General features: G+C 37.9%; 1 long non-coding RNA gene across 1 annotated transcript in view; it reads left to right on the top strand.

Annotated features, from left to right (window-relative positions):
- The window catches only part of LOC143664596 (uncharacterized), a 42,239-nt gene that overhangs the window by 21,148 nt on the left and 4,346 nt on the right, over nucleotides 1-16,745 (top strand). Inside the window, exon 2 of the long non-coding RNA XR_013166537.1 lies at nucleotides 16,123-16,241. This is a non-coding gene — a long non-coding RNA (uncharacterized LOC143664596). The remainder of the gene's footprint in view (nucleotides 1-16,122; nucleotides 16,242-16,745) is intronic.

Below are 16,745 nucleotides of genomic sequence, written 5' to 3'. Positions count from 1 at the left end.
TTTATTTTTTGAAGTTAGCATCATTTTTACTGTAGAGTTTATCATAAACTTAGTTTTGCCAATGGCATCTTTAATGTCACTTAACATGCTCCTCTCTCTCTCTCTCTCTGGCATTTTCTACAAAAGGATAGCTAGATCTAGATGATTTATTAGATTCAAATGGGTTTTGCAAGACTATTCAGACATGGTATTGATTCCTTCCATCAGGAGGCACATGTCTTGTTGTCCTGTTTTTTCCCAAAGACAGAAGTTATTTATCATCAATACTACCCTCTGTATTTCAATATCTCTCTTGTCATTTTGGTTGTCTCAAGCCTCTTATCTAGTACTTTTTAAAGAACATAGAATTTAATATTTGTTTTGTTCATTGCTTTGGTTTTCTTTTAGGAACTCCTACATTTATGGATCTTTTTCTTATGCTTTCCTTGTTTTTTGCGATTAAACTCGAGTAGTTTTTAATCTCATCATTTTGATTCAGTTTCAAAATTTTAAATAGTTTCTCCTTTTCACTTTCTATTTATCTTAAGGTAATTTTAATTTTGTTTACTTACTCTTATGTTTCTTCTGGTTTAATCATTATTTTTGAAATAACTTTGTTTTCTATTTCTTATTCTTTCTTGAATTATATCACTTCATTTATGAGTTGATGTATACTATTATTTTATATCTTTGATGATTTTCTTATTTCCATATAGCTTGGTTTTCTGTATTAGGTTACAATTTGATACATTTACAGACATGCTTTCCAGTGTGGTTTCAGTGTTAGTAGGGATGTTATTCTGCCCTTCATTTTCTTTTTTCTCATTATAACTTCATATAGGTAATCATCATGCTTATTTTGTTTCTTTTGTTTTTATGTGAAATTAGTTTTCCTGAACTTTTATGAGGGATGGTAGCTTTCCTACTTGAGAGCACTTCCTTCTGTTGTATTGTGATGTGTTTAAAAATATGACCTCATTTTTTTTTCTTGAGGCCTCTTGGCTGTTTTCTCCTTACTCATTTATATCTGGCTCTCCTCTTCTCTTTGCTGTTACTGACTGTCCTGCTCAATTTAAATTCTCTTTTCCAACAGTTTCTTTCCAGAGTGGGGTTTCATCCTGGAAGGTAACTTGAAGTTATTAGTTTTAAGAGCTTGTAGGGCCCAGGTTTCTCCAACCATTCACACCTTTCCACAGATCCTTTACCCTCAGCTGCATATTAGAATTTGAAAAAATCCCTCCTGTTTTAAGCTCCTGAGTCTCATATTGGACACTTACACTTTTCAGAGAATAATTATTAGGGATTTTGCGGTTTTGCTCTTCTCAGTACAATCAAATGCACAGTGCTTCACTCTTCTTCCTGTCATATACATGGTTATACCATGTGTCCAGTAGCTGCTTGTCCTATACACTTGCATTTTTGGGTAAGTGAGGATATGCTATTATCTCATTTTGTTTTTAGATATTGTTCTTGGCCTTTTAGCTTTGCAATCTTGGTTGTTATATTTTTATGGGGCGACTCGGAGAGATTAAAAAAGACTCCCACTGACACCCCTATGGACATCTACCAAGATTTCCTCTCTCACATTTTTTTCAAGAAGAATATTTTTGCTGAATATAAATTTATATTATGGCAATTGTTTTCTTAAAGCCAGTCAAAGCTGCCATTCCACTTCCTGCTGGTTTCCATTATTTCTGCTGAAAATCATCTGTAATTCTTATTGCTACTTTTTAAAAGTGATCTACATTTCCTTTTGACTACTTTAAGAAATTTTCCTTTTAAAAATTTCAATATAATGTTTGTAGATATAGACTTTTTTATTATACTTGGGAGTTATTAGGCTTTCTCAAATCTGTGAGTCATTATTATTCCATCAGTTTTATATAATTCTCAGCCATTGTTCCATGAAAATTGCCTCTTCCCTCTCCTCTCCTCTCCTCTCTCTCATTTCTCTTTCCAAGTCCTTCTGAGACTGTAAGCCTACCTTCTCTTCTCTAGTTTCTATACTTTCATCTCCCCATGCTATCTTCTGACTTCTCTTTTAGTTTATTTATTCTCTCTTCAGCTGTTTCTTAATAAGCAATTGAATTTAACTAGACTAGAACTTCCTATATAGAATTTCTAGTTAGTTATGTTCTAAAAACACAAATGTGTTTTTAATTTCTAGTTCTTTTCTGAAAAAATATTAAGCTCAGCCTTTATATCTATGGTACTAGTAAGCTAGTTGTTTTCCAGTCCAGGCCTGGAATATCTGCTACTTGAAGTACTTGTGGTTCTGTTTGTTTCAGTTTTCTTTTTTTAGCTCATAATGTTGCTCCCTTAGTATTATTGTGAGACCCAAATGAGATATAGGAAAAATATATAACAAAATGTATGGTCTCTAATGAACTTTCTATCAAAAGGAGCTATTATTACTATCATTGTCATCAGAATAAGCATCATTTTATTGGAAATAACTATGTCTTATAATTTTAACACTTCTGCAGCAATTATTAAATCTCTCTGAAGGGGGTGGATCATCATATCATTAGTACCTCGGTGAAAACTTCAAGGCATGGAAACAGAAAGAGAACATTTTTCCCAATTCAAGCTTACTTCTGTGGTTCAAATAATCAGATGGGAATGAGCAAAAGTGATGAAAGGATGGTTAGAGCTCTTTTCTACTTTTTAAAATTTTCAACCAATTATCCATTGACTCTTGAAAAAATATCTATTAGTTTTTCTTTATCTTGTTTGTGTTTTGTCTTCCATATATTTCTGAAAAATAAATCCCATTGGCCTTTCTAGATTTCATCTATATAACATTTTCCAAGACTGCATGGTTTAGAAGAGAGGGAACAAAATACATTAATTTCTCCAAATGTGGAATGTACAAAAAAGTTCATGAATTCTGGGGGATGCTTTAATTTCCTCCTCTGATACCTTTTTCCTTAAGAACTCCCTATTGGTTTCAAAGAATATTTGCTGAGCCCAGAGGTTTAGCTTCATTTGAAATGAGATGATATCAGTTTGGGACTCAGATGCCTGTATGTCCTTATCCAGTGGCACTACTGCTTTTATTTCTCTGTTCAAGGGTATATAAATGACACCAGGTTTCCTTCAACTGTTTTTCTTGATCTTTTCTGACTGAGGCCAATGTAGTCTGGAATCAGCAGACCTGTGTTCCAATTTAGGTTCTGTTACCTAAAGCTGTGCATAATAACAGTAATAAAATTATTACTGTAATCCCCTCATGATTGCTAAACAGTTTGCATGTTGATTCACTATGATCATCAAGACAGCCCTGTGCATTGTACATATTTTCATACCCATGAAGAAGCAGAGACAAGGCAAGTTTAATCATCCATGGAGAGATAGGTTGACTTACACACCCCAAAAGAAAGCCATGCTCTTAATCTTAATCTTAACGTCTATGGGTGTGAACTCATTATAAATAGGACTTCTTGAAGATGTTATTATTAGTTAAGAGGTGGCCAACCAAATCAACATGGATCTTAATCTATCTTAATCTATGGAGGCCTTAATAGGAATAGAAGCTATAAGTCAGAAGTCAGAAATAAACAGAGAGAAGAATCAGAAGCTGGAAGTCAGCATAAACCCGAATAAACAATGTAAGAAGGGGACACTGTCATGTCACAGGAAGTAGAGATACAAGCCAAAGAACTCCAAGGAGTCCCAGTAGCCAACACTAAAATGCTACAGACACCAAGAGACAAAAAGGTTTGCTGATCTCTTGAGTTTGGACTTCTTCTAGCCTCAAACCCATGAGCCAGTAAATCCTGTAGTTCAGCCAAAATCAGTTTGTAATACCTGTGATGGCAACTCTGGCAAACTAAGATACAATCACATATTCAGTAAGTTCTTGATAACATTTCTAACTTTGTATTTTTTATCTGTAAAATAGTAAATAGTAATTAGGCTTGCTAGGATGTTTGTATATGGTAATCATGTAATATTCCTGGCATATAGTGGACACTCAATAATTGTTAGTTTATTAAATAGGGAGAGACATTTCCACTAGACTGCCTTTTCCCTGGGTGGGTTATCTTGATCTTTTTTAGTATCACACAATAAGTATCTGTTAAATTAGTAAACATTTCAGTCCTAGAACTTTAAAAAAAAGACCCTAAAGTCACCTAACCCAACCTAACTCAGTGAAGGAATCCCTTTTTAGGGGACTTCCAAAGAGAGAGGATGACTAATTCATCATTTTCACCCATTCTATTCAACAATTCTTATTCTTAGAATTCTTACTCTTAGAAAATTCAGATCATAAGTTTTAATTCTGTCCTCTGGAGGTGTGTGAATAAGTCTATTTTTCTTTCAGACATTGTATTATAACTCATAAAGCCACTTGGTACCTTTCATTCCAGGCCAGATATGCCCAACAACTTCAATCATCCTTCATGAAACCAGATGTCAGCTGAGGACAGTCTGTCCTTTGAGATTTAAATAAAATTGGCTACAGCCTCCTGTCCCACATTCAGTGGGAAATCTGAAGCCCAACCCAAGGTCTCTGTGAATTCCTGGGGATTTATGTTCTTAAGGTGACCTCCTACTTTGGGTTCCTAATTCCATGGAACTCTATCTCACTCATTCTTCTTTGGCTTGGAACTTTTAAATGCTCTATTCAACCATGATCTTGACATGGAACTCAACCTCCTGAATTCCCTAAACCTCACACACAGAGCATAATGTCATATGGCAGACTTAACTGGTGAGGGTGATAGAGGCAATTTCCACTGCCAAACATAAGCAAATTTGAAAATAAATATTTGACAGTATAGTTATTTAAGTTCCTTATTTGCAGTGCCACCAGAAATTTATTTGCTCTCTTTCTCTTCAGACTTCATCTTCTAGCATGTTGTCCTATCTCACTTTCTTAATACTCTCACCACTTCCTATTCTTTTCTCTAACAACATCCAAATTCCTGTTCATCACTTGTACAGAGCTCTCCCCTTCCAAGCTTTGCTCACAGGTCTTATCTTCCATACCACAGCTATATTAGCCACTATATTCTTAAAAACAGTTACCTTCCTAATAGGGTGCCTCCTGCACACTTATAATGTGATTTCAACCCTTCGTCTCTCTCCTTGATGTCCTCATCAGACAAGCTTTACTTGTTAGCATCACTCTTGGAGTTGAACTCCTTGAAGGAACTTGGCAAGGTCTGAGCAGATGTCTTTAGTGATGTAGAAACTGTACCAGATAGAATTCTAGAATGTTACCAAGACAGAGCCTTATATGTGATTTTATAAAGGTTAGACACAAATACCATGGTCTGTTATTCCTTTTTCTTCAAGGTGTTTCAGCCAGCTAGATATTTGATTTATATATGTTCACATCACTAGAATTCTTATTTGTTATTCCAGCATATATTCTGCACCACCAATGGATGCAGATGCACTGGGGACACCATTCCCATTCTGAGTGATGAACATGTTTTCTTGATTTACGTGTAACTGGGAATAGCTCCATTAATGTCACATGCATACTTTCTATCTATACCTCATTGCTTACGGTTATCAAAATGCAACTTGGACTTTTTAAAGCATGACAAAGAAATTGGAGAGACATAGAATAATAACCACATGGGAAAGTTTCAGTTTTGATCTACCGGACATCATTTCTGTAGACAGTTTTGCAGTTCACTGGGATGCTAAGTTGAGGTTGTATTATAATTGGTGGCTTGGAGGACAGAGGAACCTGAGATACTCTCAGATATAATAGAGAGTTCACTGGATTTGAAGAAGAGCCGTGGCTCAGAGAGGGCATGAGGAGGTTGCCAGGCAGATCCAGATGGACCCAGTTATCAGAGATGAAAACCAGTCTTGTGTACAATGTAAATAAATGACAGTCCCTTTCAGAAATGATTATTTTGTGTCTTGATTAAACTGTCTCTGAGATGAACCTTATTAAATAAACTCAATGGATTGAAAGTGTGTAATTAAATTAAACCATTTTTATTCTTCTTAATGCCTTAAATACCTATTTGTGTGGTGGCTTGAACATCAAATAGCTTCCACAGGTGAAAGACAGTGGGAAACATGGAACTGCAGTAGTAAGAATTCTCTGAAAATTAAGAGTCCTCATATTTCCCTAGAGGCTGAGTCCTCCTTCCCAAACTCTCCACTCCAAACCTATGTTGCAGAAAACACATATGTGTGTGCACACACAGAGACTGGAAAATCAGAGTCAGAGACCTTCTTGGGCTTTTACCCATTTCATTGATTCACTGACTCATTCATTCATTCAACATTTAGTAAGTACCTAATATATGTCATGCACCAGGAATCCAGGACTGAATAGAATATAGTCCCCGCCCTCAGGGAATCTACACTCTAGTAGGAAACACAACAGGCTTCTCTTCCTGTTCTGCAGGGATCCATCCTGAGGCCTTTGCCTTTCCTTCCCTTTTCACTCTGTAGTCACATCTGGTTTAGCTCAATCATTCTCGTGGCTTCAAACTATTTCTATGAAGATGATTCAGATATGTACCACCTGCCTGGTCTTCTCTGTGGAGCATCACACCCATATATGCAAACTTCTACATGTTTGCTCAACTTAAATGATACTATAATTTCAAAGTTCACATGTCCAAAACTCAATTTTCAATCATCTTCCAACGTATTATCTTTGCCCATTCTTTCCCTATTTTGATTAATGGATCCATGTCTCACCATGAGTCCATAGCAGAAGCATGCTAAACTCCCTTTTATCTCTCACAGCCCCATGTCCAATGAATCCCCAAGTCCTCTCCAACCTACTTCCAAAATTCATCTCATTTGATTAAGGTCTCTTCATCCCTCATGAACCTCCATCATCTCCATCGTTTTGTACCTGGACTTATACAAGAGCCTCCTCACCATTCTCCCTGCTTCTCTGTTCTTATCCATTGCCAAGCTGTTCACAGCAGCCAGGGCAGTCTTCTCAAAGTCTGAATTTAACCATCTCCCTATTTTGCATCAATTAGCATAATTTCAGTCATTACAGTGGACTGTGAGGTCTCTCAGATCAAGCTTCTGTCTACCCCCAACCTCCTTTTAGAAATTTCAGCCTAAACAAACCTGAATTGACTTGATATAATGCTATGATAAGGGAAAATAAGGGAAAGATCTTTTTTTTAGAGAAGTTGTAGGCTTACATAAAAATCCTACAGAAAATACAGAGTTCCCATACACTCTTCTATTATTAACACCCAGCATTAGTGTGATACATTTGTTACAATTGATGACAGAATATTATTATAATTGTAATATTAACTGTAGTCCATAGTTTTCCTTTGTGTTGTACACTCCCATGTCTTGTTTGTTTTGTTTTGTTCAAGTAACATATATACAACCTAAAATTTCCCATTTTAACCACATTCAAATATATAATTCCATGCTGGAATCACAATGTTGTGCTACCATCACCTCCATCCATTACCAAAACTTTTTCAAATCCAAAATATTTAAAATCTATATAATAATAGCTATTACATGTCCAGTCCTGTTTAAATGGTTTATTTATGGATTCTATAATATCAAACCACATCCTCATGTCAGGAAGGCATTAATATACACGTTTTACCAATAAAGAGACATAGGTGAGAAGTCATGCAACTAGCACATGGAAGAACCTGGATTTAACTGTAGGCTGGTTCACTTCAAAGCGGAACTCTTGCTGATTTATCTCTGTCCTGCTACTGGGCACCCAACAAACAAAATGCTTTAAATAGTGTAGTTCTAGTAAATATTTGAACCACAACTTGAACCCTGGACTCCAAAGCTGGGGACCTTTTCATGGGAAAGCCTTCTAGAGTGACCAGGAAGGTATGGGAGAAGTCCTGGGCTGTGCAGAATTATTTTTATTTCTATATCAGTGACTATCAAGCCAGAAATCATAAAAGAAGCACATGAAGAACTCTTCTGAAGGAGTGAGGCCCACTTTCTATCCTCACGGAGTCTGATTTAATTGGACTAGGGTGGAAATCTGGGTTTTAGATATTTTTTAAAACATGCTCCCATGATTCCAACTTGCAGCCAGGGTTGAAAAGCTCTGTCCTAGTTTGGTAGGAAGGAGGCTGCCTGATTGAGGTCAAGATGATCCTCTCAGGCTCTTTTTCTTACTTCTCCACAACCCACTGCCATCCTCTATGCCCAGCCCCTCCACTACCGTCTCCGTGTGAGCAAGCAGCTTCAGTGCCTGGGTGACTGGTGTCTTATGGGAAACTCCAATGCTCCCCTAATGGTGGTCTTGGTCAGGAATGTACTTTGAGGGGCAATCACAATAAAGTGGGTAGGTTTCTAGATGTTGTTTGGTTACACAGAATCATGTGAATGATTGTTTCAGATCTCTTGCAAAATTTTGTTTCATGCTGATCAGCTCCTAAGGAAATGCAATCCACATTTCTGTTCCCATGATGCCTTGGCAATTTCTGTTCAAGCAGGAAATGGTTTTGAAGGCATGAAGCCCCTCTATAGGTAGGAATTGCAGGGGTGGTCATTTTGCAAAACTAGTTAGATGCCCCAGGGAGTTTGGGGGAAAGATGAGGAATTGAGGATGAGCAAGGATTTAGTAAGCCCTCTCACCTTTTCTCTCACTTTTCTACTCCATTGAGCTGTCCCTGGTGTAGACTTCAGAAAGTCCCTAGGCAGGTAGATTGGGAGTTAAAGCATATTGCTTTTCATTTTCAAGAATAGGGAATATAGTTTATTTTCTGGATCTCATTTTGTGGAGTAAAGATTATCTTGACAATGGGCACCACACTCTCTTCATCACATCAGCACTGATCACCATCAGAAGCATCAAAATAATTCTAATCCCAAATTACTCCCTGTTCTAGTTTGCTAGCTGCTGGAATGCAACACACCAGAGACAGATTGGCTTTTAATAAAAGGGGATTTATTTTGTTAGTTCTTCAGAGGAAAGGCAGCTAACTTTTCACTGAGGTTCTTTCTTACGTGAGAAGGCACAGGATGGTCTCTGCTGGCCTTCTCTCCAGCCAGCTTCCCCTGGGTTCCAACAGCTTTCCCCCAGGTGACTTCTTTCTGCATCTCCAAAGGCCTGGGCTGAGCTGCAAGTGCTGAGATGAGGAATGCCAAGCTGCTTAGGCTGTGCTACTTTGCAGTCTCTCATTTAAGCATCAGCCAATTAAGTCAAACATCCTTCATTGCAGCAGGCACGCCTCCTAGCTGACTGCAGATGTAAATCAGCAAGAGATGAGGTTCATGTACCATGGGCTCATGTTCGTAGCAACAAAATTGGTACGCTCACCTGGCCAAGTTGACAACTGAATCTAACTACCACACTCCCCTTATGAAGGAGAAGTGGTAGAGCTGTCTGCCTAGGAGCATGAACTCTGGAGGTTGATTCTCTTGGTGTTGTGAATCTGGAGCTTACTAAACGGAATGATTTTAGGCAAGTTACTTTCCCCCAGTTTCTCCATCTGTAAAATGGGTAATGTAATAGTGACTATCTCTTAGAGTCAACTATGGGGATTAGAGGAATTAATACGTGTAAAATGCTTACTTTAGTGCCTGTTTACTTAATAAATATTGGATGAAAACTGATTTTAAAATATCATAAAATACAGCTCACAAGAGTAACTACCAACAACTTCTCTAATAAAAAAGAAAATCCATTGATAGAACAATAACAAAAAAAAAATAACTGCCAGCTTGTCAAACTTCCATAGGAATCCAGGACAATGCTCGGTCTTTAAGTTTGGTACTATTTCACATCTCATATTTACTCTACGATGAGGTGGGCATTTAGAGAAGGCTTTTCTATGATACGCTCGCCACCTTTCAGATCATCTAATAGGCCAGGGGTATTATTGGCTAAGGCTTTTAGGGTTCTCCATGTAGCATCCCAGAGTGGTTAGCAGAGACATCTCATACTGCTTCTTAGATGTTATTTTATTCCTCTTTTCCCACACTCTAATTCCTTTCAGTTCCTTCACGTCCCCCACACTTCATTGCCCAATTCCCATCAAGGTTCTGCCCAATCATTTTCTTAGACTGGCAAAGTTCGTCAATTATCCAGGTCTCTGCTTTCATCACTGCATGAAATAGGATCTTGAGAATGGAAGGAGGGAGACAAGAAAATGTTCTTACCATGATCTGGTCCCTGAATGAGTCTGTAAATGATAATCAGACTTCTCATTCTAGCCATGTTAAATCCTTGCCAACATATTCTCAATTCTATTGTGCTAAAAGTCCTTCTCTGCCATTTGTTTTCCTGGCTTATCATGTTCCAGCTTCATGGGAAGTATATCTATCCCCCCATGAAATCATAAACCATAACTGCCATTTGTTGTGCCACACACTATATTGCTGCTGTATCATTTCTTAAGACTCCTCCGAAGGAGACAGGTGTTATTACATCAAGTTAGAGGCAAAGAAATCAAGGATCAGTAGGGATTCCTTCCTCTGTGTGATGCTGCTTTTCAAGACATTAAAAATGGAGTCATTTCAAGAACCACAGGCACCAAAATAATTAAAGACTGCTTTCACCATATTTTTACACCTGAAACACCATAGTGAAGCATTTATTATCTTTCCCATTTTGCAACAGAGGAAACCAAATGTCAGAGAATTTAAAGGGCATGCACTAGGTGGCACAGCTAGCACAGACTGGGACCAAAAGCCAGGTTTCCTGACTTGAATCCCACATCCTGTCCCCTGTTCCGATTGTAGTTATTACTCCAAAACACCAAGGCTGGCATTCAGTAGGTGATCAACAAATATTTGTTGAATGAATGAATGAAAAAATAAAGGCTGTTTTAGCTCCTTCTCCAAATCTTTCTATGTATCCCCCAAATGGTTAATCTTTGTTAATCCTCAGGAATTTTCTCCATTGGCCCCCAGGCAGCTTCCTGTTCCCAAAAAAACTTAGCCATCTTTTATTCTACTCTTTCTAGGTTATAAGAACATACATTACAAAGCAAAACTACCATATACTGAATACATGCAATGCATAAGGTATTTACTTATCCTATTAAATCCTTACTATAAATGCATGGGTTTCAGGCTATTTCCATTTGCAGATGAAAAACCTGAGACCTCAAAAATTACATGACTTACAAAGCTAATAAGTATGGGATCTGATATTCTACCCCAGGTTTATCTGCCCCCCCAATCTGGGGGTCATACTTGCTGAATGCTCCTATCACTATACAAAGCTGATGGTGACTATTAAGTGCTTACTTTTCAATCCATCCTTCCCTACATGGTATTTACATTTTAATGGGGTTCTTCAATGTTTTTGTCCAGCAGTTCTCAAAGTGGGGAGCCTCTGGGGTCCCTAAGAATCTTTCAGGAGTTTTCAGAAATCATAACTATTTTTTTAATAATATTATGATGGTGTCTGCCTTTTTCATTGAGTTAAAATTTGCACTGATGGTGCAAAAACACAGTGGGTATAATTCCTAGCACTTTAGAACAAATCAAGACAGTGGCACTGAACTGTCATTGTATTCCTCAATGCCACAAATTCACAGAAAAAAAAAACTTGTTTTCTTAAGAATATTTACAATGAAGCAATAATTATTAAATTCAACCTTTTAATACACATATTTTAAATATTTTCTGTGATAAAATGGGAAATGCATATAAAACCCTACTGTATACAGAACTCTTAAGGAAAAGTACTTATATGATTGAGCCACTTTTTTCAGGTAACATCATTTTTACTTGAAAAAATGACTGACAGAAAAACTAGTTATTCAGATTTGGGTATTTGGCAGGCATTTTCTCAAAAATGAACAAAGTGAGCCTGTCACTTAGGAAAACAACTGACAGTATTTGATGCCAATGGCAAAATTTGAGCTTTCAAGCAAAAATTAGAATTTCGAAACATTTGTATCTGCCACTGTGTGCTTGACAGCTTCCTGATACTTAAAAGACTGTTCTGATGAGATCAATGGTGATATTAATGAATGTGATTTTTTTATATATTGTATAATGAAACGTGTCAAGCATTTGAAAGCTCTGCAGAACTCAGTGAACTAATATTTTCCGAACGATCACTATGTAATGTTCAAGATCATGCATGGCTAAAAAATCCATTCAAAATGCAAGACAGGCATTTCTATGCAATAGAATATGAAGAGTTCATTGATATGCTTTCAGGTTCTTCACTACACCTTACCTGTCTTGGCGTGATTAAAAAAAAAGGGGGGTCTCCTTATTTATCTGAAAAGCCTATTGAAACATTCCTCCCTTTTCCAAATATATACTGTGTGAGGCCAGATTTTCTTCATAAACTTCAACCAAAGCAATGTATCATAACAGATGGAAGGCAGAAGCAGATATGAGAATCCAGCTGCCTTCTATGAAGTCAGACATTAAAAAGATTTTCAAAAATATGAAACAAAGCCACTCTTCTCACCAACTATTTTTGTTTGGGAAAATGCATTTATTTTTTTCAGAAAATAATTATATTGACCTTTTTTTAGTATTAAACAAAATTAAAATATTGTTATTTTTGATGAACTAATTTGAAGAGTTTCTCAGTTTTAATTTCACCTGGAGTAGATATTGATCCATATAACCTGCATAAAAAAAAACCCCTTTGTGGTCTTCAATCATTTTTAAGGGATAAAAGGGGCTGCTTTACCCAAGGAGGTACTTGTTTTATTTGGATGTTTTGGGCAGATGAATGGGGCAGGGATTGGGTGAGAGAATTTATTATCCCTACTCCAAAGAGCGAATGGACAATCTATGCCTGCTCTTGAGAGCCTTTGCTCCCAGCAGCTCCCCAGTCAAGTCTTGAGTAAGATCCTCTCCCTACATCAGCAATTCTCAGTGCCCGTTAAATCTCTACTCAGGCATGAGCTCAGTTGGACACATGTTTAATTCAGTGCTTTGATTTTTTTTAATGGATCATGATCTTTAGACTGTAGGAGGAAGTAAAGGGAGGGGGCTTCCCCATAGTACTGCTGGGAAGGTATCTCTTACCTCCAGGGTAAATCTCAGTCCAAAAATATTTCTTTCTTCTGAGAATCTGTAAACAATTACTCACCTTATAGGTTGCCGGAGTTGACAGCCCTCAGGGCAGGAAGGGAGAGGCCTGGGAGACAGGGCAGAATAAACATCTGAATCGAAGTCATGACCCAAGCCAACTGTCCAGGCTGTATTTGTGGCCACAGCTCTTGAGGCTCCTGCCCAGGGCTGCCCCTACTTTACTCTGCTGCCCCTTGAAGGTGCCTCCATCCTTCTCCTTCCTTCCCCTTCCCACGCAAGCAGCTGGTCCAGTGTATGAATTTGTGGGTTGGACTCTAATTGCTAGCTGTGCTGAGAAGCCCGCCTCCCTGTAATTCACCCTTGACACAAATAGCTAGAAAGCTCAATTCCAAAGCCACAAATCCCACAGCAACGCACCGAGGAGTCTCCTTCTAGGGAGCTGACTTCTATTCCATTCAAGTCAGCAGCTATTTACTGAGCGCCTACTTGGTGCTTAGCACACCCTAGGAAGAGTGACTCTGAAAAGCAAACCAGAGGGATCCTAAAGGCTTGGAGTTTCCAGGCATCTCAGGTCACATGTCTATCCTCACACAGGCACTTCTAGCTTCTGTCTGGACCTGCCTGAGGCCTTTTTGTAGACCTGTAGTTGGTAGAAAATTCTCTCTGCTTCTCGGGGAAAGGTAGCATTAACATTGCAGCCCACCTAGACCTGGGTTTTAATCACAGTACTTATACATCCCTCAGCCACCTACTTTATATGTAATCTTGAGCAGCTTACTTTCTCTACTTGGCTGGTTGAATTTGAACCCCAATTTAGACACGTTCTTAATCTTAATCCACATTTCTGTGGGTGTGAACCTATTGTAAATCAGCACTCTTAAAGATATTATTGTTAGTTAAGGTGTGGCCAACTGCATTAGGGTGGGTCTTAATCTTTATCACAGGAGGCTTTACGAAGAGAAGAAACTGGATGCTGGAAGTTAGAGAAAGCCACAGAAAGGAGCCAGAAGCTGGAAGTCAGTGAAGAGCTGGCATAGGGAGAGAGAAATCACCATGTGACAGGAGACAGAGATGCAATCCTCGGAACCCCAAGAATTGCAGCAGGCCAGCACCAGAATGCTGGTCTTGGGGAGAATGCATGGTCTTGGGGAGAATGCTGGTCTTGGGGAGAATGCTGGTCTTGGGGAGAATGCTAGTCTTGGGGAGAATGCTGGTCTTGGGGAGAATGCTAGTCTTGGGGAGAATGCTGGTCTTGGGGAGAATGCTAGTCTTGGGGAGAATGCTGGTCTTGGGGAGAATGCATGGTCTTGCTGATATCTTGATTTTGATTTCTAGCTTACAAAATCTGGTACCGTATCCCATTATTGTATTAAAATAATCTGTGCTTGTAAAATGCATTGCCCATGTCCCAGTACAAACTAGGTGCCATGAAGATGCCTTAGGCCTTTGGCAAATGCGGTCAACTCAGGCTCTTTGGTACATAAAACAACGACTAAATCATAGGGTTATGAGGGTGTGTCCCTGCTCAGGAACTTACAAGTTTTATGACCTTGAGGAAGTTATTTTAATTTTTCTAAGGTTCTTTTCTTAGAAAGAAATTGAAGGTAGGTCTTTTTAGTTTCCAAGGGCTATTAATAAGAATGAAAGTATGTAGGTTACATAGGAGCTCACAGCCTAGCTCTCTCTGTGCTCAGTAAATGGCAGCCTTCATTATCATTCACTGCTATTGGATCCTGGCAGGATATCTGCCTTGGTTTTTAATCCACTTTTTAAATCTACACAGGCTTTATGTCAAATCTTTCTTTCAGGTGGGTCCTTCATTATCATGTCTTCCATTCTCACATGATATGATTTTGAACACCTCTCACCACCCTGGGATTGTTCCCCAGATGGCCTTCAATTTGTCAACGTTTCTTTTGATATATGGTATTCCATATTTAAATGTGAAACTCCAGGTGCAAACTGACCAGCCCAGAACACTTCGAGTCCGTAACCTCCATTGTGTGTGATGCTAAGGTGCTTTGAATGCAACCAGCTGTCGCCATATTTTTTGATCCATATTGAACTTGCAATCAACTTAAACCTTCAAGTCATTTTCACATTTGTTGTTGGGTTAAGAGATGTCTTCCGAATTACACACTCATGAAGTTTAATTTTTTAATTAAAAAAATAGAACTTTTTCGTCCTCCCTGATAAAATTGTTTTCATTGTTTTTTACCCATTCTTTTTGCCACGTTCCTTTAAAATAAATCTGGATTTTGGGCGGGCCATGGTGGCTCAGCAGACAGAGTTCTCGCATGCCATACCAGAGTCCTGGGTTTGATTCTTAGTGCCTGCCCATGCAAAAAATAAATAAAAATATAAAAATAAAAATGGGCGGGCCGCGGTGGCTCAGCGGGCAAAAGTGCTTGCCTGCTATGCCGGAGGACCTCGGTTCGATTCCCGGCCCCAGCCCATGTAACAAAAACGGAAAAACAAAATACAATAAAGCAAGAAAATGTTTGGAGATGTTTCCCTTTCTTCCTTCCTTCCTTCCTTCTATCCTTCCTTCCTTCTCTCTGTCTTTCCTTTAAAAAAAAAAAAAATAAAAATAAAAAAAATAAAAAAAAATAAAAATGAATAAATCTGGATTTTGATGTCCAGCGCACTTAATATTTGTTACAATCTCTGTTCCCAGATGTAAACACAATACCCTTTATTCATTTACGTTTATTAAATTATTGAGGAAGATAGGCCAAACCAGAGCTCTGTGGGGTGAAGTGAGAACCCACCCCCTGCCACTAAGGTGGATTTTAATGAACATTTTGGAGATCTGGCCAGTCAAATGGCTGTGAACTCTCGACACATAATATCAACCAGCTCAGAGTTCTTTACCATTTCACATGCTCAGTTCTTGCAAAATCCAGAAATGCAAAGATATCCATGTTTCCCCATGACACAGGGGAAAGAGTACAGCAGAGTACAGGGCTTCAGCTATGTTTTTTAACACATCTGTTATGTATCTTGTGGAAGATTACTTAAACTTATCTTCAATTTGCTCATTCACAAAGAAGACAACACTATTACATTCCTTAAAGCTTATTGAGAAAACTTAAAATGGTGATAATTATAATGGATTCTCCATAAATTGCAGGTATTGTCATGTATCAATAAGTGTACTGGAATTGTCTTTTTCTTATATGTATTTTAAAGATATTATACAAAAGAAGAAAAGAGACCCAGAGAAGTATAGAAGAACCAAGATTCAAACTCATATCTCTCTTACTTAAACATCCATCATCAATCCACAATGCCATGGTTATCTTGCTGAGGTAATATATGGGAAATGTGTTATGAATTGCAAAATCCTTGATTGATATGAATTGTTATCATAATTTTGTTTACTGGCTTAGAAATTCCACTGGAAAAACAAATTAGGTTAATTTAGCGTGATTTATCGTCAGTGAACCAAAGTGGTCTCTTGATGATTACAAATTCACCTTTTAAAAAATATCTTATGAATCACTCTTCAATCATGTGTTCTAGAATTTTCTCATCTTTTTTTTTTTACTTTAGGAACAATAAGTTAATAAACTCTAGATTTGTTGCTTTAAAAACAAATCAAGTTTCTGATACATCTCCCATCTAGAAATATAACATGCTTTTTGTTTACACAATGCTTACATGAAACAGAGAAACTAGACCATAGGTAAAGAGTAACAGGCAATGTACTAAAATGAGTGACAGAAAAATACAAACAAAACTGTCCTGAGTGGTCAAGTAAGTAGTTAATGTGGGCTACAGGTATCAGAGTAGGCCTCGTGTTAAGGACTCTA

Source organism: Tamandua tetradactyla, chromosome 20, assembly GCF_023851605.1.
Source record: "Tamandua tetradactyla isolate mTamTet1 chromosome 20, mTamTet1.pri, whole genome shotgun sequence".
Taxonomy (NCBI): Eukaryota; Metazoa; Chordata; class Mammalia; order Pilosa; family Myrmecophagidae; genus Tamandua; species Tamandua tetradactyla.
This window is presented reverse-complemented; position numbering and strand designations above follow the sequence as displayed.